At 38.9% G+C, this 27,120-nt stretch overlaps 1 protein-coding gene and 1 pseudogene across 29 annotated transcripts in view; one reads left to right on the top strand and one right to left on the bottom strand.

Annotated features, from left to right (window-relative positions):
* Positions 1-27,120, bottom strand: part of SGIP1 (SH3GL interacting endocytic adaptor 1) — a 172,743-nt gene that overhangs the window by 121,449 nt on the left and 24,174 nt on the right. The window lies entirely within an intron of this gene.
* LOC109447601 (myeloid leukemia factor 2) lies at positions 18,083-18,783 on the top strand (annotated as a pseudogene).

Genomic DNA, 27,120 nt, shown 5'->3' with positions numbered 1-27,120 from the left:
GACCAGAAGGAGAAAAGATGGGAGAGAGTAGAGAAGAAAAGAATCAGAAGCAGGAGCCATGTGGAAGGGAGCAGAATGCATGGCCTTCTTAGGAATCCAAAGACCTGAGATCAAATCCCAACTCTTGCTGACTGTCATTTGCAGCAACATTGATAGAGAATCGAAGAGGCACCACGTTACTTTCAATATAAGCTTCATGTTCTCACAGGGACGAGGTGTGGAGGGACAGCCTCAGTCTCTCTCTCTGGAGAGCAAGGGGAAGTCCGTGCTTGTTCACTGAATACCTCATCTGTGCCAGGTACTATGTGTGCTAAGCACTTTAGACAAACAAACCCTTAGGTATTACCCAGAAGGTATTACTAACCCCTTATTTTATGGATTAAGAAACAGACTGAAGGTGATTAAGTTCCTCTTCCAAATCACTAAAACAAGTGGTAGGACCAAGATTTTGGAGCCGGGTCTGTTTGGCTCCAAGCTAAGCAACTTACAGTATCCCGAGCGATGCCTGGTACACATGGAAACACCATTAATGTTTACCTAACAAATTTTTTAAAAAATCCACTCAATGTTTATGGTACAATTAAAACAACAACAACAAAAAAAAAACTAACGACTTCTCCTGATGTTTGCAATCTACATTCCATGGATGTCCAGTTTGGGGATATTTATTAATGTACATAGAAGTATTAGGGAAGGAGAAGGCATCCCAAACTGCACAGTATGGACCCAGCTGAAAGCATAGGTGTAGTCAGGACAGGGAACAGAGACCCAGGGGGAGGGGTGTGCCATGATCTCACCCTAGTTTTAGGTGAAGAATGTGCAGAATGGCACATTGGAAAGCTTAATTTATTCCAAAACACAGATCATAAATAAAAACTAATAGATGTAATTTGTTAAGTACTACTTAAGATATTTCAGGAAATATGTCAGTAACTTCCTTATCTTAACCCAACACAACCTTATGAGGTGGTAGCTGTTATTGTATTGATTATACACCATGTGGCAGGGGGTGTGACTTGTGCCAGGTCACACCAGTAGTAATTGACAGACCACATTTCGGAATCCTCTCTGCCTGACTCCAGAGTCCATGCCCTTCAGGTCTGTGGAATATCTTTTTGTTACTCATCACAATTCATGTTGCCCTCTTATTGAAAAATAAAACAAAAACCTTGATTTTTTTTTAATTGAAAGACATTTTTAGGAAAATTAGGCTGCACATTTCTTAAATACAAAGACTGTGTTATGTGTGTTTAAATCTTTTCATGCTGACCAGTGAACATAAGGAGACCCAATCAATGTTGGTTAAATGGATTATTTCTGTAATCAATATAAATATTCAGCAAGAGTCTTCATCAACTTGGAGGGTTAGTCAAAGGTGAATCACATCTAATGGCATTACTTATTTTCTGCAAGAACCCAGGCTAAACATTTGGTCTCAGTAATAAAAAACCAGGCAAATTTAATTGTCCTGGGCGTAATGCTGCATATTGACAGCAACTCTAGACTGACAATATCTATTCATTATGATGTCCACTGTATTTCTGCAGGAAAGATTCAGATGCTTTGCATATCAGCTCTTCCTCTAAGTTTTAAATATAGAGACTCTAATCCAATTCAGATTCATTGTCATAAGATGGTTTTACAGAAAGATGTAAGACCAGTTAAGTAAGATGGAAGCCTGTTCCTCCCTTAATTTTTTTAAATGGTGTTTATGATTTCCAGTGGCTAAGATAAGGGAAGTGCTTAATAAAGGTGAGTAACAGGAAATCCAAAACGTTAAGTCCAGTGTCTAGCAGTACCTGGCACATGGTAGTCATGCAACAAATGTTTGTTGGTTGCTCTCCATATTTGCAATTTTAACCAAAATTGTTCTGAATTGGTGGGTATGTCCTCTTTGGTCTGAATGCTATTCCTTCCTATTTATGTGACTCAAAGGAAATCCAGATGATCTAGTAAGCAAAAAGCCTTTTTACACGTTGGTACCCCATCATTCTGAGGAGATAAGCTTATTGAGGGAAATGTGCATCATAATGATACACTCCATTAGCACTAAATTGCAAAAGGGTCTAATACAGACAGCACCTGGAAGATCAGATTTGATGTACGGGAGTTCATGTTAGTGCATGTGGGGACAGAGTCCCAGAGAGCAGTTTCCAGGCTCTCAGCCTCACGTGAAAAGGTGCTGGCTCAGGTAGTAGGTGGTCATCGGCTGTGACTAGTTGGCCATTGGCTGTTACCCATTAGCCATTAGGCACTAATATAACTGCCGTGGCTAAACTAGCAGGGGGCGGAGTGAGGATTGCGGATTGCAGAGAGGCAGATTGCAGTTAGCAAGTGAGGTTGGTTGGCAGAGAAGTGGATGGCAGGTTGCAGATCGTGGGGCTCCTGCTTCCTGTGTCTCCAACCCAGCCACCAGCAAGACTATAGTGGTGTGACTCCCCTACCTATGGCTCCGTGGGTGTTCCTTTTTGGCCTCACCATATCCTGCGTTCTTATGTGGGGAGCGGGACTAGAGACCCCGCAGGCCACTCCGCATGACAGTGCACTAAATAAAATGGAGATTGCTAGAAGCCAATTAAGAACGTCAAGAGCTAAAAATAGTAATCTTTTTTTTTTTTTTAAAGAAATATTTAACCTTTTGGTGACATGGAAGAAAATGTCAGAGAAAATGGTTGTGGAACAGGTTTTCCGCAAAAAGGACTTAGTGTTTGCTAAGCCAATGTTAATGTAATGAAGCAGCTGAGTGGAATTAGGAAGAATTTTAAGCAGATGAACAACTTCTGTTACGCTTTAAGTACATAGCAAGATCCATGGGAAGAATACGCAGCTGTAAAGAAAGAAGGAGCTTTGAGCTCTGAAGGACGGGTCCTAATCTCAAATTCGTTACTCCTGCAAGTTACCTATAACCTCTCCGAATCTCAGTTTTCTGAGCTATGTATCATAAAAAGTTTTGTAGAGTTTAAAGGGGCATAAAAGCCTTGTATAACACCTAAAATATATTGTGCGTCACTTTATGCAGATTTCTCTTGCCTTTCTTGTAGTTTTGATGGTTATAAAACAACTAGAAGTCAACTATTTTAACTGATTATTTAAGAGCAACTAAATGCCTGATTTCAGCACTTACAGCATCTCCATATAGTACTCCATAGTACTATTCCTTTGGAAATAAAAATACGACATCAAAATTTGAATATAATCACATTTTCAAAATCTCAAGCTTCTCTTGGTTACAGTGATAATCCCAAAACAAGACTTAGTCTCAAGAAGCACAATTTACTAACATCTACCGTAAAAGATAAGCAGGGATTACGACTCAGTAAGATACACAACAATCTCCTATAGCAGGAAAACATAGCACTGATGAAGCCTTTACTATATGCAAGTCTATTACAAATTTTTATCAGCTGGTCTTCACAGAGTGATTGGAAAGGAAGCCAGTTTGTAATACTTCTACTTAAATTGGTGGTATATAGAATTTGGAGTGTCCAGCTCCCATCCTAGTGGGGAGACATATCGTCTTGCTTGGAGAACACTTTAAACACTAGTGACATTAATTAGACCTGCCCCATGAGAACATTATTCCATAAAATGATTTCTCTCTGTCATTCTCCCTCCCCACATTCATGGATTCTCTTCTCGCCCCTCCGTCTCCAGACCCTCCTCGGCCTGACAGTGACGTGTAGATAGAATTGAAGTTAATGATCCTGCTCTGATGGACTCTGGTTTTCAGGCATAAATAGTAAAATTCAATTGAATCATAATTCACCAAATCTCATTTTCAAAACATCCCATTTTCAACGAGAAAATAAATCTAAAAGAAAGCAAACTGGGTAGCAGAAATGCATTTCATATGCCCTTGCCTTTTTATATAACATCCAGAGAGAAAGGAGCAAGTCCTGTGGTAAAAATCTCTAAATTGTCACTACACGTACCTTTTAGTGCTGTCAGTTAAATTCTTCAGTGTTGAATTAAACAAGAAAGCTGGAACATGTCCTACATAGAATTCTTTTGGTTTAATTCTAACTTACTACATGGACGTGAAGATGTGAACAAGGGAAAAGGAGATTTTTCAGGGCACTCCTGGCCCAACACAAAACGGGCTATTAGCCAACTTTATTTAGTAAGAATCCATGAAGTCTACTTCCAAAATGAAATAGAAATGACTTAAAAGTTAAAAGTATATGAACATGGAGGGTTTTTTTTTTTATATAAAGAAGATCAATTATCAGATAAACACACACAAAATAAAGGTTTAAAGGGAGCTAAGTACAGACTTTTGCTCTAAGTTCTTTTGAGAGGCCTTAGAAGCCTCTGGGATGCATGTGTATTGATCCTGTTAGCAAGATTTATAATAATAATGATGATTGTCTGTTAACCTGTCCTCCACCCATCCATCCTCCCACCCACTCACTACCCACCCACCCATCTATCCTTTGGCTATGAATTCCAATAGGTCATAAAGTTCATGGTCATAAAATTATTCCATTGGACAATATAACTCTATCAAGTTACAATACAAACCTGCTTTTCTTTAGTCTATTCTCATTGGAGGTAGAAAATATCAAGTCAACCGTCTTGGAAAGCTAACCCTTAGTAGGCTTGCACATTTATTAAGCCATCTCCTCAAGCACTTACTTAGGCTAAATGGTCATATTATTTTTCCTTTTCTTTAATACATATGTTAAATTAATTGAAACATTTAAATTCTCATTTGTTACTCCACTAATGATTCTCTGATTCTAGGTCCTCATATTTTCCTAGCAAGCTGAGATGACAACTTTCCCCATCACTGGTCAGTATTCTTTTCACCAGTCTCCCATACTGGGCAGAAAGATAATTCCAGCCTTTTATTCAATGTCTAGAGTCATGCAAACTCCTGAGTATTTGGGATCACGATCAGAAGATCTTCTTATCTTCTCATTCAGTGGGTGATGGAATAGGAAACAGTGAAACATCTTCTGGGCGAGAGATACAATATCTAATATTACCCTTGAATTATGTCAGATCAGAGATCAGTTACTAAAACCCTAAAACACCCACCCTTAATTAAGTAGCTGTCACCCACTTCAGCTTCTCCTTACTTACTCATTAATGGGGCATATATACATCATTGTGTGGTGTTGAGGTGAAGAGTGACATGATATGAGGATGTCAGGGGCCAGATCATGCAAGTTCTTGAAGGTCAAGTTAAGGACTTTAGATTTTAAATGCAATAGGTGGTCATTGAAAGCAGCAGAGCAGGAAAGTAACATCATCTGAATACCTTTTTTTGCCACCAGCAATATTTATTAACTAGTACCAGAGAGAGCCAATAGTAATTAATTTCTATAATGGTCACTATGAAGTGCTAAATACATAAATAAATTGTCTCTTTTTATATCGTTAAATGGTAAAATTATATTGAATATTGTTTTAGTGTTGAAAGTATTATGCTGTACTAATATTTGAAAACTAACACTTGAGTTAGGTTTCATATAGAAAGGCTCTCTAACTAAAATATTTAATTTACTAGAACAGCTGAACACCCAAGCCTTTCTCACCGCTTAAGAGTTTACCATTTATAATAGTATATAAATATGTCAATTTGGACAATCCTAATTGAGACTCAAACTAATTAAGAGCTTTCTGTTTAAACACCCATAACTCCTGAACTCAAACTCTTCATAGAGTTCTATTACCTTTGCAGTCAGTTCCCAAAATCAGACTCTAGCTTTTCCACTAACCAGCTGCGTGATGTTGAAAAACATCAGTTAATCTCTCAAGAATTCATCTTTCTGAACTGTAAAATACCTGCTTCACATGATGATTCTAAGTTTTAAATGAGAAAATGGATTTGGATATGAAAATAAAATGCTTTCCAAGCAAAAAGTATTATCATTATTTATTTGTACTATTATTATTGCCATTTTAATTGAGGGTTGAAAAACAGTAAACTGGAATAGTATATATCATATAAAAGTAAAGTATCCAATCCAGTGCAGATAGTAAGGTTTCTCTCTTTCCTCATTAATATGAAAAGGGGAGGAAAACATATTTTCTCTCACAAACCATCTAAGAGTATATTTTCCAATTTTTTTCTGTGGAATAATATTAACTTTAAGATTCTATGAAATCTTGCTTAATTTTTAATAATCTGCAAAGCTAATGACAAGTGTTCATATGAGACATGAATAATCTAAAGTTGAACTCCCTTCCAAGCCAGTTCCTTTGCCAAGGTTCCATCTCCAGGTAAAATGGTACCATCATCCCTGAAGATGCTCCATCCAGGAACCTAAGAAGCAACTTTGACTCCTCCTTTCCCTCCCTCTCCACAGACAATCTATCAGGAAGTATTGTTAGCACTCTTTCTTATATACATCCAATCTATTCTATCCTTCTCTTTCATGAAGCTGTCAACTTCAAAACATGGTGCACTTGAAACCTATATAATTTTACTAACCAATGTCACCCCAATAAATTTTTTAAAAATTCAATCAATTTAAAAAGAGAAAACAAACAAACAACAAAAAAACATGGCCTCTAAAATTGGCATGGAAGGAGCCTCACATATTTTACCACCTCGGCCAGGAAGAAACAAAGTTCTGCTTATATACAACAGACCAGAAGGAATTTGGTTTATATACTACATGGCCTCACCTGGATGTAAGATATGCTGGAAAATGAAGTCCCTAGTTGTGGAGGCACTCCCAGCAACAGCTCAGTGCTATGGAAAGGGAGCTTGGCTCTTTGGAAATCAACTAGCTGTCTCTTCTAATCCCTGCGTGGATGAGCATACCTTCCATTATCATGTCTCTGCAGCCCTGAGCTCTACTCCTACATAATTAACTGTTCTGCCACTTGCTGCTACTTGTGTCACTGTGAATAAATTTATACCTCAGCCTCAGTATTCTCATCCATCAAATGGATCGTATAGGATTGCTACGAAAACTAAATAGATCATGCATGTAATGTGCTTAGCAAAATCAATGGCTTATCATAATCAATATTCTCTAGAAATTGAATCTGAATATAAAAACCCCAGGATAAATTCTTAAAATTGTTGAATTTAAAAAGTCTGAATTACTGGTTTACTGAATTACCTTTTTCTCCTAAAGGTAGTGGTTGAAGAAGACTTAGGAGATTTTTGGTTCCTCCCCCCACCGTAAAATCACAGCTTAAGTAAAAAATTCTTGTCTTTGGAAAGGGTTTTAAATCAGCCTCCATTATAAGAACTCAAAAGGGGAAATAACAAGGCACAACTAATAGGTAGCTACATCACAGAATATCAGGGTAGAGATCAACATCTGGTTTGGCAACAGATGAGCAAAACAGAAGTACAGGGAGATTAAAGCAATAGGCCCATAGCCACACAGAACATCATAGAGAAAGTTGGACTCAAATGATCCTGTTACTTCAACCCAATATAGTTTACCACATTGCTTCATTAAATATGAGTGGGCATATATATACGTGTGTGTGTGATAAATATAAAAATATATATACTATATTATATATACACATATGTACATGTGTGTGTATATATTACATATATACACATATATGTGTATATATGTAATATATATATAATATCTATATATAATGAGAAAGAGAGAGAGCGAACACAAACTGTGTATCTCCTGTAGTGCTCTAGAATACCAAGTAGTTTTAGGTTTGAGTTTGGTTTCTGTTTCCACTTCTATGCTGAATATATCTTACTACTTTCTAAATGTCTACAATGTGTCATGAACCCCTATTTGGCTGAATAGCATCACTTCAACAATCTGAATCATATTTCCAGTGACACTAATAAATATCTTTTTAAGCGGAGGTTAGGCTTCCTATTTTGGTCAAATTTGCTGTTAAGTACTCTAAAAATACTTTTTAATTTATGAATCTGTAACCTCAAAATCAGAAGGAAAATGAAAGGTGACTTTAATAATGATAAAAAGCAAAACAAAACAGAAAAAAAATAATTAGAAATGGGGTCAGCAGAAACATCAAGATCCTGAGTCTGATAGCTGAGTCTGAACTACGCTAATTATGTGGTACTTTCCACAAATCTATTTTGTTCTTCCTGGAACAGTCGCAGTTACAAGAGAAGTTGTACGCTTACTTCAAATGTTTGTTAGCATCCTAGTTGAGCTGCCCCAGATATTTCTCCCCTGAAACTTCTTTGAAAACTGAAGCTAATTCTAGTTCCTTCTCTGTTATAGTCACCTAAACACATACACACACCTTCTTCACGTCTGCCACTTGGTTTCTGTAGAGTCCCTCTCAGTGATTTCAACAAAATTCAATTTGCTCTGAAGTTACCAGAAGACAAAACTCCCAACTTAATGTGGCGTTTAGGACCTGATCTATCATATTTCTTTGGTTTTATCTGTCACTATTACTCTTTAAACACTTCGCTTTGCAACCAAACGAAAATTCTCCTCGTTCCCTAAAAAGCCGTGCATATTTGTGACTGATGTATTAGCTTCTGTTTGGAGGACTGTCTTTGCACGACCTTCTCTTCAACTGAGAACCATGGAAACCCGCCCATCCTCAAGCTGACTCAGAAATGCCCCACCATGCCTGGAGGAGGTTTTCCTTCACAATTTTTCCCTCTTCGTTTCTTCCAAACTTTACTTAAGACTTCATGATAGAACTTATCAAATTTTGCCTCATATTACAGCTTACATTGTCTTTTTCTTTTAGAATTTAGGTGCTTGAGGAGAGGACTCACTTCTCATTCATCTTGTGCCCCATCAGTGCACCTAATTCAGTGCCCTGCATGCAGCAGATAGTTAACATTCACTGAACTGAGAAAAAAGTTCCAAGTCAGGCAAAGTCTCAAGAGACAAAACTGACCAGATTCCCCATCCCTGCTCGGGGCGGGGCAGGGAGGACCAAACGGAGAGCTTTCAAGTTAAGACTTCTATCACTGAGAAAAGAACCCCCACTAAATACTTGTAATCTTCACTTACACAAGAGCGTGTATCGTAAATACAGCCAACATCCTAAAAAGACAGCAAAGCAAATGAAGAAGTAGAAGGAAAGGTGAAAGATGTCACACTTGTCTAGAGAAGTGTGTATACACAAATAAGGCATACTAACACGTGTGTATACAACACAGAAGAGATCTTAGACTCTCTCACTGCCTGTCTCCTCTTGTTTTAAGGACAGAGATAACAACATTATTCATCTCTTTTTCCAGACCAGAAGGGCAGGAGCTAATTAGAGTAGGTCAGAGGCAAAGTTAAACATAAGTAGTAATGATGGCTGCTGGAGAGAAAATGACACTCTTCAGAAAAAGAGGGCTTTTATCTTCAAACTACCAGCCCAATGCGTGATAACAGTGCCTGATAGCTTAACTGAATTATAGCAGCTGGCATTTAATTGGTGTTCTAAACAATAATAAATACAAAAAGCACTTTTTAATTTGTTTTAAGTAGTTACAAAAATGTTATTTTCCACCATCAAAAAATGCGCTAAATTATGTTCGCTGAACTTTGCTTAAGAAATATAAAATATTGAGACATCAAAATATATATTATATATGTAAATATATATGTATTAAATATATAGTAATACATACCTGTAATATATAAGCGTAATATATATTAAAACCTCACTTTTTATATTTTTAAAATGTAAGGCACATTACATTTTACATGTATTATAGGTAAAACAATATATATTTTTTTTTTATAAAATTAAATTCTGTGGACTGAGACGAGGCAACCTTAAGCTAGAATTTGTTAAATGCCCCCCATGGACTTTTCACGCATTATCTCATTAGAATTCATAGCATCACACTGTGCTATGGGTATAATCATCTCCACTTTACATACGAAGCTCCACAATTTGTCAACACAGCATGGATAGTAAGTTGTGGGCCAGTTGTCGCATTAGAGCTTGTTGGAACCCAGGGCACGTGTTCTTGGCCCATGTGCCCATGTCTGCTGAGTGGCTGGGGAAAGTGTGGGCCATGCAAACTGTGCCCTGACCAGGTACCGGCTCTCGCTCATGAGATCTCCAGTTGATTCTCCACATGCTTCCCTAGTCTCTTCTCCCAGCACCCTGGACAATATCTACTCTCTGTGGTCTGCTCCATTCTCTTGCTAGCATTATTACAAGAAAAAAAGAAAAGTTTACATTCCAGAAAATCAAAGGCAATAGCAAGAACTACATAAGTGGTTGGCAGGTAGGAGTGAAATATTTTCTTTGCCACAAAGTCCTAACCTTTTGAATAGGCCTCACCTCTGAAGAAATTGAAGAGGTTGAACAGGCATCTTTGTGACAGGGTGTCCCCTAGTTGGGGCAAGGGGGGCATCACTCTAGGCTTTTCAGGACTTTCCTATGATAGAAGCAATTCAGCCACATAATCAGAAGGCAAGGGGGAAAGAATGTACCATTTCTATCTCTGAATCACCAGTTTTAATTTTAGTGATAGAGACAGTAATTTCAGCTTCTTCACTTCAAATACTCTCAGCCATCAATTGCCAGCAAAACTCACCCCACTGCTATGGTACACGCTGGGCCACTCAGCTATAACCAACAGTATGGCCCTGCTGGAAACAATTAGCTTGCTGTTTCGCATCTACTTAAGGGTGCTCTCCAGTATTGAGCAGGTTTTATTTATAAGTAATGCATATTCAGGGATGTTAGGCTACCCGGCCACTGTGTGTGATAAATCTCCAAGACTTAGATCCTCATCCTAAAAGAACTTATCATGTAAGATAACCAAACAGTATTTTGTTTTTGAAATACGAGAGAGTGATAGAGAAAGTTCATGGTTAGAGGAGGACTGTAAACTCAAGCATGTGTCATAAACAAAATGAAACTTGGAATGTCTGTTTGAATTCTGTAGAGAAACAAATGTAGTAAAAACCCCATTACAAGGTAGTACACTTCACAAACACAATACACGGCTCCAATCCTGTTTTCGTCAGGGCATATGTTTTAGAATTCCAGGAAAAACACACTCAGGAAAATGGTCTCTACAGCTATAACAAATTAGGTCTTTTACTATATAGCACTGGCTCTTCTTTTTGGTCACAGATTCCATTGAGAATCTAATCAAAGCTATGGGTCCTTTTCCCATGAAATATTCGCACTCAGATGTATCTAGCAACCTGTGTGCACTATTCGTGGGAGTTTATAGACGGCCTAGATGTATCTCAGATCCCTAGTTAAGTTCCTTCCTTTGTAGGGACTCAATTATTTGTTGGCATTAATGTGTAACAATAGTGTGTCATAAATGATCTGGGCAGAGACAACCTAGCTCTGCTGAGTGTTATGGTGAATCTTCATTGGAAGTTAAATGAGTTTCTTAACACTTCACAAGGAATCAGAGCCGGAGTCAGGCTTAGAATTCATAGTATCTGTGCCTGGACCCTTGATGACGGATGTTCTAATTTGTAGTCCACCAGCCGAGTCCTCTGTCACGGCTTGCTCATGGAGCCTCCCTATTTTTCTTCCAGCGAGTCTAGTCATCATCTGTTTCTATTACAAACAGCCACAGCTTTTTGCTGGACCTGCAGCTTTCAAAACTGAGTAGCGGGGGTGGGCGGTGGGGGAGTTACTTCAGAAGCAGAAATGGAAACTAAAAAGCTTGGTAACTAGCAACGAGAACGGCAGAAAAAATAAACATAATTCCTACTGTGTGTTAATTACAATGTGAGGCCCTGTCACATATTTTATCTCATTTAATCCATAAATCAGTTCTGCTGGGTAGCTATCATCCATATACTTTCTACATTTGGGTAGCCAGAGGCTCTAAGAGATTATGTGACTCCTGTAAAACCCCATGGTTAATAAATTGCACTAATATTTAAATATATGTGTGTCTGACTCCAAGTCTAGTATCTTTTCCTACTATATAATGCTTTTAAAAATACTTACTAAAAAGTTTGAGATCTAACTCCATGCTCCTAGTATCTTGCAATTATGTAGGTCTGAGAGACCTCAAAATTTTCTCAGATAGTCCCCCTTATCCACGGGAAATAGGGTACAAGACCGCTACTGGCTGCCTGAACCCACAGATAGCACCCAACACTATATATACCATTATTTTTCCTTACATACATACCTCATAAAGCTTAATTGATAAGTTAGGCACAGTAAGAGATTAACAACAATACTTAATAATAAAATGAAATGATCATAACAATATGCTGTACTAAAAGTTACTCGACTGTGATCTCTCTCTCTGATAACTCAGATGACTATTAAGTGACTAGCGGGCAGGTAGAGGTGACATATACATCATGGGTATGCTGGACAACGGGAGAGAGGGAGCGGGATGCTGCAAGATCTCATCACGCTACTCAGAAGGGTGTGGAATTTAAAACTTATGAATTGTTTATTTCTGGAATTTTTCATTTCGTATTTTCAGACTATGGTTGACTGGGGGTAACTTAAAACCATGGAAAGTGAAACTGCAGATAAGGGGGAACTACTGTACTGTCTTTTCTCTCAACACGTGGCTAATTGAACCACAGAGACAATCAGTGGTATTAGGCAGTAATGGTGACGCTTCATATCCTCTTCTTTCCATTCATCCTCAGACACCAAATTAGCCTTCAGCTGTATTTCCTTCTAGATCAAAAGTAAAAGCCTTTATGAACGGTCATGGCAGACATATCAGCTTGTTTGGGGCTGTAAAACAGTCATGAGTCATTGGTTTGCTACATTTGTTAAGAGTTCTGGGATTACCAGGTAACAATCGTTTTGTAACAATCTAGACTGATCGCCTTCCTCCCCATCTATTATGACATAGTCTGGCATAATGACCGTCGCACCAGTCTCCTTAAATTCAAATATCCTGGTTGAAAATGAAGCCACATTACAATTCTTTAGGGAGCTGTCTTAGAGGTGTCACATCTTGTCACCCTTCTTTGACAGCTTCTCATTTCTATAACTCCTTTTGATACTCTACCTCTTAGACAAGGTCACTGAGATGAGTTTATCAGCCAGTCTGGGGGCCTGTGGGTCCAGAAAACCCTGTTCATGGGGTTCCACCTAGGGAACTACTGCCATAAAGCAATTGCAGTCAGATAAGAAAGGCTTTAATGTCTGTCCAGATGATGTCTTCCAAAGTCATGCTCAGAACTAACTCTGGTTTCTCCCTTGGTGACTGCCTCCTGTAACCCACCTGAAAACTTTTGGCAAATGCTTATTGAGCACCTACTATAGGCTGGACATTATTCTAGATATTAGACTACTGAGACAGATAAAGTAGAGCTTTTGCCTTTGGGGAGCACTACTGAGTTGGGAAGAGAAATTTATAAATATACATTTTCAATATAGCATGATATTAGCTTATACTTATGTGCAGTAGTTAGAGTCTATGAGAGCAGAGAGGAAAGGGCATCCATTCCAACCTAGGGACTCAGGGAAGAGTCCCATCTGACATGTATAATATGAGTCTCAAATGATGAGTAAAGTTTACTTTGTTGGGAACAGAAATGTGGGATGAGCATTCTAGACTGAGAAAACCACACAAACATAGACACAGAGGGAGGAAATGGACGACATTTGTGGACAACTAAAATCAATTTGCTATTTGTTACTAAAACTAAGTAAGAAGGAGACAGTGACAGGAGATGGGGCTGAAAAGGTTGGCAAGGATCAGGTCATGGGGGCCCTTTCTCCTAAACCAAGTGACTAGAATTTCATTTCTTGGATTATTAAGAAGCAAATGTAAGCTTTTAGCAAAGCATTACATGCCTGTTTAGATTTGTATACAGTGAGGAAGATGGATTGAGAAGTAAAGATTAGAAGCAGGAAACCATTTTAGAAACCACTGCAACAAGCTTGTCAAGAGATATGATGGGGGCCTGAAATTGGGCAGGATTATAGGAATGAAGACAAAAAGACTGGATTAAAGAATTTATTTAGGAAATAAGGAAGGAAAAATTTAGTGACTGACTAGATGTTGGATTAAGAGGTAGGAAGAACCCAAGATAACTCACAGTTAGAAGTAAGGGACTAAAAGTTGACCAGGGAAAACTCAAATGTCTTAGACTATACAACCACCTAACCCATGGCTGACTGAATGCAATCATTCACACTTAATTGCACAGTAGTGATCATTTATGAATTGGATATTCATCACATCACATATTTTGATCCTCCCAACTGTCCTATGGAAAAAAAAAATAAACAAACACATTATTTTGTCACAGATGAGGAAATGGGTTCAGGGAAAGTTAAACGGACTTGGTAAAGGTCACATAAAAAGGCAGTAGTAGAGTGAGGTCTCAGACTCAGGTTTACACTAGAAATCTAGAAAATAATCTTTCTTTTTAAGTGATACCATATCAAAGTATCCATATTGGACCATTTGGACTATTCTGGCAACATCATAGGGTTAGACCTAACACTATGCTATGTTCTCCAATGGGTGACTTTCATTTTCTAAGATCTCCATGACAGAAATGCAGGTTTTTCCTTCATCCATCATGTCAGAATCTTCACAGACTATTCTGTGACATTGTGAGATGAAATTCAGAACCCTGGGAATACATCCAAAGAGTAAGCTTTATAGTCCTAGTAATTTCTTTGATTTGTAGAAAAGTGGCTTCTTTCCCTAGCACTTGCCTTGCTTATGTATCTCATCATATTTAGCTCACCTTCGAGATAGGTTTCCAGGGCCATGTTCTAGCTATCTCACCAGGTTTGCATGAAGGTCAAATAAGATAGTACATGTAAAGGGGATTAATAAAGTATTGCCCAACACATAGTACTGTGTTGTTATTCTCTTGTTAGAAATGGAATAAAAGGGAGGATAATACTTTATAGTCAATGTCCTTCAGACTCCTTTCTGATTCTGAGTATATTCTCCACATCAGCACATTCCAACATTAATCTGAGGTTCAGGCAGCTGGGTCTTGATTATATCTCGCTATAGGAAAAAACAAAACAAAACTCCATAGCCACTTATTAAGATATTGGGGGAGAGTTGAAAGCAATTACCTAGGTAGAGGTCCACCAGAGATACTCTTAACCAACCTGAATAGTGTTCCCTTTTTCTATTTCATTTTTCATTCCTTTTAGACCCTACCATAATATTTTGCCTAAAAAGATTAGGTTTTTCTACCCTGAAAATTTATATTGAGTTTTTAATAAAGGGTCTCTCAATGTGTTTCATAGCCCCAGTACAGTGTGGTCTGTGATTGGTTCTTCTTATTTTTTTTCATGCATAGATTTATACTTCAGATGCTCTATCAGAAGCCATACAAGTAAACATTCCAATTCCAGTCCTTTAGCTTCAGTTTTAAAAATCTCCTTATTATGTCTTAAACCATTGCAAAAGCGTGAGTTGCTTCTTTTTAAAATGGAAATTTAACTCTTGTGGGCCACTAAGTATAGTCTCTGAATTCACCCACCCAGAGTTAATATATAAATCCTACAAAGGATATGATTTTATATATAAATCCTATTATACGTCCAATATTAGTGAGTAAAAAATCTTTACTTGAGAAGCACCGTAAAATAACTGAAGGTTTTTTCATAAATAGTCTGAAAAATCTTTAATACCTTCTCCTCAAAGACTGAACACTCTATTCCCACCTCATTTTCCAAGACAAGCCATTGTCAAATAGCATTAGCTTAACATTTATTATGTATTTTAGGAACGATTCATTTAGGCTTCACCTGCAATTAAAATAGGTGAATTTCCTCATCTCTTTCTTCAAATATACATTTGTAAAAGGGGAGAAAACAAGTACACACACAAACAAATCATTCCCCCCCCCCACAGGAAATAACTATAAAAAACATGTTACTTTATTTCAGAGAGGCCAGTTTTAATTGAGGGTTTAATTATGTAACACTTCTAAAAATGTATGTGAAATTTTTTTAAGTTCTAGGAAATTTCTGGTGTTACCACAAGCAAAATATTCAAATGTATTATATGAAAAGAATCTCTTTTTGCACATTGATGATACTTTCTGTTCTACACTTTGGCTATTTGGGTTTATTAATTATGCTCAGTTTAAACATTGCAGTTGATTCTGGAATTTCAAAATTCAGAAACAAATTGCTAATTTGCCCAGATTGGCAGGAAAGACTGGAAGACCTTCATATTGCCTGGTACATGGAGGGCTTTTGGCTGTTTTGGGGGCTTTTACACACTATTTCATTTGTTCCCCCATAACAACCATGACAGGGAGGAAGACCTCATGGCTATTCTCTGGAAAAAGAACCAGGGTTCATAGAGCCCAAATCAGAGATTTCCAGTCTTGGTCACACAGGGAGCTTTTAACATGTTCACATTCCGAGTCCTCACTCCAGTACTCAGAACTCTAGGTTTGAGGCTTAGGAATTTATGCATTAAAATGTTTCCCAGGTGATTCTGATGTACTAGTCCATGGCTCAGTATCTGGGAAGCTCAGGTCACATGAACAGAATCTACGAGCCCTCAAACCCTACTGCAAGTTTCTTTCCATTACCCCTGCTTTGAGCCCTTCAGAGTTATTTGGACCGTCAAGTCCCTCTAGTAGGAATCTCTGTGATCTGAAATGCTGAGATTCTGGTTTCTCCAGACCTCTGATTATTGGCTCAATCAAATCTCCTCTATGTTCACCTGACTTGAAGAAATCCTGTCTGTATGTAAAGGAATTACACAGATATGCTTGGGACATTGCATCAGGAAGGATCCCTTTACAGAGAAAGGGATCCGTGCACTAATTCGAAATATTGCATTATCAATCTATTATAAGTAAAGCTTTTCTACTCCAGGATGGAAGTTGAACTAGATCAGTACTTTTCAAACTATAGGCAATCACTTATTAGTAGGTCAGGAAATCAGTTTACTGGGTTTTGACAACCATTTTAAAAATGAAATAGAGTAAAAAATAGAGTGCCTCTCATAGAGAAGAATTGGTTTTTGGTTTTTGTAAAATCTGTTACTTTTAATCTATGTACATACATACATGTATATGTCTGAGTCCAATATTACTGTGGGGGTCAGGGTAGGGTAAAAAAAATATTTTAAAAACACTGGACTAGATCATTTGACTTCCTTCCATTTGTAGATTTTAGTATTCTATTCTCTCTCTCTCTCTCTCTCTCTCTCTCTCTCTCTCTCTCTCACAGAATTAAAAAGCAACCACCCCTCCCCCCAAAAAAAGGAAAAACTGACAAAAATAGTAAAAAAAGAGAAATCTGTATGAGTTTTGTTAAAGACGTATAAAAGTTCAGGAAGCATTTAGTGAGGACGAGTCCCTGCTGCCTGGGCTTGAGAAGGCAGAGAGTTACAAGGGCACTTGTCACATTGTATTATGTTTAGAGGTATCCGTCCAGGATCTCCCCCAGCATCCAGGTGTGCCAGGGTGATGGTGGTGGTGGTAGTGTACATCAATAGACGTTAGTGAGGGGATGAAGAACTGGTGAGGGGACATACCAGGCAGAGGGGGCAGCATAAACACAGACGTGAAGGTGAGAAATGGCATGGTGTGTATAGGAGCCTAAAAGCAATTCAAAACATCTGGCATGTAAAGAAAACCAGGAAATAAGGCTGAAAGAAATGGCTAATGTCATAACCATTTTTATGTCACCTGTTAAATAATTTGGATATTATCCTGGAATCAGTGGGAAGCCACTGAAGGGTTTGAAGCAGGGACTGATTATCATCGGCTGTGTTATTTGATAGGCAGCTCTGGTGACCCTGTGGAGGAAAGAACTGAGGGAAAGACTAGAGGTCTGAAGACCAAATGGATGGGACTTTACAATGATCCGAATGAGAGTGGATGATGACAAAGATCGTTGGAATGGAGATGAAGTGATAATATCAAAAAGGAAAATTACAGCTCAAGTTCACAGGATCTCATTGAATGGAGGCAGAGGATGGACTTATAGATTTCCATTTTAAGGAACTAGAATAAAGAATGGCACCACGGGTCTGGGCCTAGCGACAGGTGCGGGCTCCGTGGGCCGAGGGGTTTGCAGAGGTGGCAGTCGTGGAAGGAGGTGGTATGGGAGTTCGAAGAGCTTGGACCAATCCCACATCCTGGGCTACAAGCTCTGATCTTGCAGTTCACCAAAAGGTGAGACCGGATGGGCCCCCGAGCGCAAGTTGGGCACTGTGTTGAGGACCCATGGAATTAAAATTGGGATGTTCTGCTTCATGAGGGATGTGAAGCCTCAGGATCCCACATTCCTGATGGATCCCTTTGCTATACAGTGTCAGCATATGAACCAAATGTTGTCGGGTGGGTCCTTCCTCAGCATCACAGATGGCAACATGCCAGGGACCAGGCCCACCGGCGGCAGGATGCAGCCTGGGGCGATCTCCTCCTACGGGATGCTGAGAATATCAAGTGGCTTCATGGACATGTTTGTGATGATGAACGGCATGATGGGGAACATGGAACCTATGACCACTGGAGGCAACTGCCATACCTTTTTATCCTCCGCTGTCATCTCCTACTCAACACAGGTGCCTCCAAGGTCTACTAGGAGGCGTCAGAGACATGCTCGGCCCCAGGCAGAATCTGGGAGACTCAGAGAACCTTACGGGACTCGGACAGTGGACTAGAGCAGATGTCCATCGGGCATCACATCTGACACCCAGCTGACATGCTCCAGAGCTTCCGAAACCACCACACATATGAGCAGGAGGAGCAGAAGGACTATATTAGCCTGGATGAGAGTGAGGCTGCAGCAACGGATAATGAGTGGCGGAGGGGGACTCCCCGAGTCCAGCAGCAGAGTCCTCTGGAATTTGGAGTGCATGAGGCTTCAGGGGGTGGGGGATGAAGGTCTGAGGGACAGCCCGGACAGGCCATACAGGGACCTAAGGAGTTCCCCTCCTGACAGTGCCCAGTGCAAGTCTCTTGTACAGGCTGAGAGGCTGAGAAATCATCCCCTGAAATATTTTTTCCTCTCCTACTCCCACTTTAATATTAAATTAGCAGGCAAGCTGGCCCCCACCTCTCCTTGGGGGTTACAGGGAGAACCTTTCACTGCCCCCTTACCTACTTTTTCCTTCTCTAATCCCCTTACCATGATGACTCCACTTCTGCATCTGCTAACTTGATTTTTCATGTTGTCGCTCCATCTTTCAACCTCCTTATGTTCTGCATTCTACCCCTGCCATGCACTGAAGGCTTTGGGGAGAAGCTCTGGGTTTAGGGGCCTCCTCCATCCCTCAGCTACCCTGAATCTTTGCCCCCGCTTGCAGGGGCCATAGCCCTTATCCAGGGCTGTGTGTGGAGGGAGAGGACTGGTTCCCAAGCCTTTCTCCCTTCCCACCCCTACCTACATCACAAAAATCTTCCCTATGTCCTCTGCCTTTATTTTTTGATTTGTGCAATTTGTAGCTAGGTGTTTATAGAATAAAGAAGAATGGAAAGAAGAAAAAAAATAATGGTGTCATGTATTGTGCTGTGGAATAAGTAAGGAAAACAGGAGACTAAGTTTAACGGAGAGTTGCACTGTTAACCTGTTAACTTTCACAATGCTAGAGTGCTATGCAAATGGAAATATCCAGTTGGCATTTGGGCATACCACTCTGAAGCTCAGGGATAAGAATGTCAGAATAGTAGTTGTGCTTGGACCATCATGGTAGATGAGAGCCAATCCCGAAATGAGTACCTGTTAGTCTTTACAACAACTACATGAGATAGGCCATCTAACCTTTATTTAAGAGATAGAAAATCTGAGGCCCGAAGAGGTTAAATAACTTGCCCAAGGTCCCACAGTAAGTAGCAGAGTAGAACTCTACTCCAAGTCTGACTTCCCATCCTAAAGTCTTCCCACTATGCTGTGATAACTCTTGAGAAGACAGTCAGGGAAAGAGCTATACCCTGGGTGGGTCTTGATACTTGAAAGGTGGACATAGCAGGAAGAGCTATGGTATTTGCTCTGCCACCTTGAAAGACTGATCATGTTTCTGGAGCCCTATAAAGGAGAATGCTGCAAGGAAAATGTTGCAAATATGGCAATGGCCACCGGGATTTCTTAATAAAATATCTGAAACATCTTTTGCAGTAAAATGTGAGAAGGGAACTAACTCTTGCTGAGCAATTACTCAACCTAAGGAATTGTACTCTATACAAGATCAAACAATCTCAGATAATTCCCACCACTCTAAGAAATATGATTAATTATTATTGGCCTTTTGCAGAAGAGAACACCAAACCTTGGGGGAGTTAAAAAGCTCACTGAAAAAAAAAAAAAAAGACACAGATAGAAGGTATTCTAGCTAATGAGTGCTAGACTCTAATTCCACGGCCTTTCCACTTTGCACCATACCTATGGCCTTCCAGGTGAAGCATAGTGAAGGCATTAGAACCAGGCATGCAGAAAGTGGTCACTAAGTCTAAACAAGATAAAGCCTTGAGCAAGTTGAAGCTGGTGAAGTTAGTCCATAATGCCTTAAAACAAATTACTGTGTGTGTTTTTTTTATATAAATTAGAGTTTATTGGGGTGACAACTGTTAGTAAAGTTACGCAGGTTTCAGGTGTAAAATTCTGTAATACATCATCTATATATCACATTGTATGTTCACCACCCAGAGTCAGTTTTCCTTCCATCACCATATATTTGATCCCTTTTACCTCCTGGTAACCACTAAACTATTGTCTGTGTCTATGAGTTTTTGTTTCTTCATTTGTTTGTTTTGTTCTTTTGCTGTTTTCTGTTTTGTATACCACATATCAGTGAAACAAATTATTCTTCATAACATTTAAATTCACAGATTTGCTCTAAAATGCAATTTCCAGTAAGGCCATCCTATAAATTCAGCCTAGTTATTCATGTCTTATTCAGTGACAAGTGGTGTTCACAGTTATCCCCACGAGGGACAACAAGATCCTGGAGTAGGCCTTCCTGGTTTTGGCATCTTACCTGTTCCAAGCTATTCTCTATATTATTGGCACAGTGGTTCTTCAAATCCTCACATCTGATCATGTCATGTTCCTGCCTAAAATTCGTTAAGTTCGTTTCCTCATAAATCTGTACCTTTGCATGATATATAAGACCATTTGACACAACAATCTCATCTACTCACTGGCTTTATCTTCTGCTCAGAAATACTCAACTACGTGCATCCTCCCTAACAACCCATCATTTCAGCCCCTGGTTTCTGAGCACACTCTTTTGTTCTGCCTTGAATTTCCTTTCTCAACATGTTCACCCAGCTCCTACTTCAGCTTCAGGGTAAAACTTAATCATCACCTCCTCCGTCAAGGTTGCTTTGGCAGCACCATCGAGATGAAAGCTCTTTCTCTTTCCTTGCTGCTCCCATTGGGACCCGAACGCCTTAGGATGGCCTTATTATTAGTACCTCCTTATTGCCTCATGAGTATGACTTTTCATTTTCATGACTTACATTTATAGGAGGGGGCCTCTCTGCTTGCTACCCCATTTGCATCTCCAGTTTCTAGCAGAATGATTGGCAAATAATATCTATTTGATACGTATCTGAACAAATGGAAGCTATTAAATCCAAGAATGATTAAGTCTCCCCAACAAGTTTTTGTCTAGATGTGAGTCATAATCACACAGCTTTGTAATGAATCTTTTTAAAAAAATTAAATTTCTGTGTATTTAAATGAACTCAAAGGCACAAAGACTGGCTGTTTAATGCGCTGTTCTTAAGGCTGCACATTAAATGCCACTGAACAAAGGGAAAGCCAGAGCTCACTGAAGCTCGGAAAGCTGTAAAATACCCGTTACAATAGAGGCCAATGTGTCAAATCTTATAAAGGTTCTATCAGCATTCATTGGACTTTGGGTTTTAATATCACCTGCCCCTCTGGACTAAAAAGATGGTATCTGGTATTGTTTCTGTGAAGGCTGATGGGAAATCCAGACTCTCTTCAGTGTTAAATTGGAGCTCAGCAAGTTGAAAACAGATCCCAAGTGTCTAATTCCCTGAAAGACAGGATCAGCCATTTAACTACAGGAAACCCGAGGAGAGAACAATGTCCTCTGAAAGACCTCAGGGTCTCATCGGTTACAGGAGCCAAAAGTTGTTTTCATATTGCTTTAGTGTTTATTCAGACAGAACACAAATCCTCATGCTATTATATCTTGTACATTTTCCTCACAGACTCAAAATCAAGAGGGTCAACAATTTTAAGTCAGCACAAATATTCTTGCAGTTAAAGATACACAGAATGGAAGTCCACCTCTTTCTACTGTAAATTCAAACTGGGAAAGAAGACAAACGAGGATTTGGAGAGAAAGCATAGCTTTGTAAAAGGCATCCTGGGAAGGGAATCAGGATGCCAGGATTTTGTTTCAGTTCTGCCTCTGATTTGCTATAAATTTTTAGGCAAGTCCCTTCGCCCTTGCAGCCTCAGTCACTTACCAGTGACTTAGATTTTGACAAGTCACTAAAACTTGTGACTTGGGTATAAAATTGGGCTGGTCACACCTACCTTAGGGAATTCATGAGGAATAAATGAGGTAACATGGATGAAGTATGTTCCCCAATGCCCTAGGGCAGAGGTTCCCAAACTCATTTGATGTCTAAGTAATATTTTCACAAGATAGAAATACCTAACAGTTTCACTCATTAAGTAGTTCGGTACGAATAACTTGATACGTATGTTTTGTCCTTAACAATTTAGTAATAGTATGGAAAAAAAATACACATAAATTGACACACAAAAAAATAATAATTTTATTGTATTTGTAAAAAACCACAATTACTTACTAAGGGGATATGTGTGCTTGTTGAGCCCTGCACAGGACACTGCCTCCTTCATTTCCTGTTCCACAATGATTTTAATGCTACACTTACTTTATTATCACAGTAACTGTCTAAAATCCAGCTTTGTGAAGATATGAAATCATCTGAAGGAACATAGCATGGTCCAAGGTTGAAAGTGTGAAGTACCTGAAGCTCGTTCTGTGTCTGACAGATATTACTGTTTCCCTTGAAAATTTAAAGTATTCCATGGTGCCCATGGTACCCTGGGGTGCCTTGGCACACAGTTTGGGAACTACAGCCCTAGCACCTAGTAGGTATTAAGGAGACATCTGAACCATTTGAATGATCTCCTTCAAGTAAATAATTCTATGATTTGTTAGTTTTTATTACTTTACTTGTACTAGTCTGGATAGTTTATGTAAAGAAAATGAATGTAAATCTCCCACTTCCCTCTTTTTTTCTGGATTAAAAGTTACCTTTAGCATCAAAACAAGTTACTTGTGTCAGCATCCATATACCAATAATGTTTGACTCTGAAGGTTGCAAGTATGTATTGATTATTGCAAAAAGGGGCAAATATTTTTTTAAAATACACACATGCCCAAGAGAACTTAACTTTCCCCTACACTGGCCAGTTGTGATCTTTCTCTGCTTGAGCTATAAAGGAAGTAAACTCTGCTGAGAATTTACCAGATACACATGGCACTACTTTGTAAGGAATGTTGTATTTAAATGCAAAAATACTCAATCTGGGGAATTTTTATTTATGAAACGTCAAAGTGAGTCACACTTAGATGAGGTCACGGTGGGGGAGGAAGCAAAATGTTAATGTATAAAATCCTTTTTATTTGGCATGGATAGAGCATAGAAGCAGCTGGAAAATTCATCCTCCGGGAAGGATAATTAGCACGTCAGTGTTGACTCCGAGGCTGCACCTTGTGTCGGTGGCAATTTACTGTTAATGGCTGCCTGAGGTATTATGTTAAGAAGGATTCTGAGGAAAATTTAGACTCTTTAAAAAATTAAATGGGATATTTATCAGACACTCCGGAGCAGAGACAGGCTGCATATGTGCCACATGTTTGCCATTTATGACTGAATATGTAGAACTCCAGAACATGTTCTTTCTCCCACTTTTTTTTGGGGAAAAAGGCCAGATCTCATTATGCTTACTTGTTTTACTGTTTTATATTAAAAACCCATATTGTTTTACTTTTGGAAGTCATTTCAGAGTCTAGAAATTATAACCAAAAAAAGAGGGGAGTGTTTAAAGTAAAAATTAAAAAAAAAAAAAAAAAGAAACGAAAAGAAATAACTCTAAAGCAACTCTCTCTCAAGTTTTAAATAAAATTCTCCGTTTGATAGAATCAACAGCCTTCTGCTATAATACAGATGCCTCAGGTCAGATGAGGGAGCATATACATCTTTGGAAACAGTCCCCAAAGTAGAAATATTAGGAAATATTACGGACGCAGTCAAGAGACCACCTGAACATCATTCTCTCCTAGTATCCTGAAGGAATAACTCCCTTTATTTGATACTTAATTACTATAAGATACAGTTGCAATCCCAAAATACCCATCACAGATGTTTTTCAAATGTCTTTTGAGATAATTGTAGATTCACAAACATTTGTAAGAAATAATAAAGAGAGACCCTGTGTACTCTTCACCCAGCTTCCTATTCTGACGGTAAATCTTGTATGACTATTATACAATATCAAAACCAAGAAATTGACATTGCTACAGTCCACCCAACAACTCAGATTTCCCCAGTTTTACATTCACTCATGTGTGTGTGGGTGTGTGTGTGTGTGTATTTGTGTTTTCTTAATGCACTTTTATAACACGTAGATTCTTGCAACTGCCACCACTGTCAAGGTACAGTACAGTTCTATTACAAGGATCCCTTGCACTAAACCCTTTAATAGCCACAGCCACCAACCTCCCTCCCTTCTTCCTGACCCCTGGTAACCACTAATCTCTTTTCCATCTCTATAATTTTGTCATTTCAGGAATATCATACAAATGGGATCATACATTATAAAACCTTTCAAGACTGGCTTTTCACACAGCGTAATTACACAGCGTAATTCCCCTGAGACCCATCCAGTTTGTGTGTGTCTCAGTAGTTCATTCCTTTTGTCACTGAGTAGTATTCTATAATGCGGATTCCATAGAATGGTTTCACCATTTACCCTCATCATAAATTTTATGAAGAGGTGAGGAAAGCCAGCAAATGGAAATGTGAAAACTGCCAACTCTTTTACATGCACAAAACCTGATGGTGGAACTCAGGAGATCACCAATATAAATTGTATCTTTATCTTCTCATATCTTGTGAGGTTGTAGAAGGCATTTGGGAAGGGGTATCCCTTAGCATAATGAAAATCTAATTAATGAAAACAGCACTCAGTGATGAGAAATAATGTATTTCAAGCTAAAAACAGGGACTAGTGGCTTCACTGTGGCCTGTTTCCAGGACTGCAGATAGGTTTCACTTCCAGTAAAAACTATGAGCTATTGATAGTGGCTGTCTGGAGGGAAGGGAGAAGAATTCAGAGGATGAGTTCAAGCTCAGCAGGAGCAGAATCTAGTGGGTGAAGATCAAAATCCTGTCAAATCTGTGCCAGTTGTTTGTCACCAGCTAAAGAAAGCCCACATTATCTGAAGGGTCAAGGACCAACATGAAGTATACAAAAACAACGGTCAGAAAAACGCATCTAGGCAGTGTGTCTCTAGCATCGTTCAGGCAAGCAGCTCCCAGCAAGCAGGGTTCCATTGGCAAATTTATCCCTGTAGTAGAAAAGGATAGTTCAAGCCAGGAACACCTTCATTAAAATGTCCTGATTTCTTTTTATTTCAACTCTATACACATCAATGAAATAGCTCGTTTTGAGAGAGAAAGCACTGACCAAAGGAGCTAAAACTGTTCCCTTTCCTTAATATTTTAGTGTTTAGTAAGTGACAAGCAGGGTGCTGATGCATTTTATATACCTACTCCCATTCTCACACGATCCTGGAAATTTGGGTCCTATTATTATTCCCATTTACAGATGAGGACTGAGGCTTAGAGAAGTTTAATAACCCATCCACACAAGGAAAAGGGGGCACTTGGTGTCTGTCTCCACTGCCTTTCTTTCCCCTGGACCTTTTCTTTCTCATTATAAATTAATAAAGTGGAGTTATGCTTATTATATGATTGTCTGGTGAGTCTGGGCTGCATGATTGTTCCCACATTACTGAAGCTTGCTCACTTCTGGGCACTGGCAAAATCAAGAGCCTGGATCCTCGAGGTTAAGTACAGGACCTGGAAATGGAGACTCAAGGGAGTTTTCTGAAGCCACTTCGTTTAGCCCGGTGCCAGCCTTCCCCAGCCACATCCTTCCTTATCACACTAACAAACCACAACACAGATCTCATTATAAATGATAGAATTTGGGGAGAAATAATGCTGTCATTATTTTCTTACCACCTACAAGGTGAGAAATTATGGTAATAACTGTTCTAAAAGATTGGGACAAATTTCTCAATGAGACCTACAAGAGAGGATAAATAAATAATTTTGAGGACTAAATAAGTGTTAAGAATTTATTGGGTACAAACCTTTACATCTAAGCAAAAAAAAATAAAAATGTTTCTACGTTTTTCTTTTACATGTTTTGATTTCCATTAGATCATCCCACAAATACTCTTCAACTAGAAGCCATTCTTATAAAGGAACCATGTGCCTAATCAATCACATATAGTAGTAAATGTCATGAGCCAAATGACTCTATCAATGCATGTGAAAAGTGAACACAACTGTGGAGAAAGAGAAACTCTCACTCATTGCCGGAGGGAATGCACAGTGGTACAGCCAGGTTGGCAGTTTCTTCCAAGATGAAACATACTTTTACCATATGATCTAGCAACTGAGCTCCTGAGTATTTACACAAAGGAGTTGAAAACTTATGTCCACACAAAATGTACACAGATGTTTAGAGCAGCTTTATTCATAATCGCCAAAACTTGGAAACAACCGAGATGTAGGTAAATGGATAAACTGTGGAATTGCCGGATAATGAAATACTATTTAGTACTAAAAAGAAATAACATATCAAGCTACTGTGTTTCCCCGAAAATAAGACCGGGTCTTTTATTAATTTTTGCTTCAAAAGACACATTAGGGCTTACGTTCAGGGGATGTCATTCTGAAAAACCATGCTAGGGCTTATTTTCCGATTAGGTCTTATTTTCGGAGAAACAGTATGAAGATGACGTGGAGGAAACTTAAATGCATATTACTAAGGGAAAGAAACCAATATGAAAAGCTACATACTATAGGATTCCAACTATATAACATTCTAGATAAAAGCAAAACTATGGAGACAACAAAAAGATTAGTGGTTGCCAGGGTTTCAGGGGGATGAATAGGTGGAACACAGTGGATTTTTAGGGCAGTGAAACTACTCCGTAAGATAGTATAATGATAGATACATATCATTGTG

This window comes from Rhinolophus sinicus, linkage group LG06, assembly GCF_036562045.2.
Source record: "Rhinolophus sinicus isolate RSC01 linkage group LG06, ASM3656204v1, whole genome shotgun sequence".
Classification (NCBI taxonomy): domain Eukaryota; kingdom Metazoa; phylum Chordata; class Mammalia; order Chiroptera; family Rhinolophidae; genus Rhinolophus; species Rhinolophus sinicus.
This window is presented reverse-complemented; position numbering and strand designations above follow the sequence as displayed.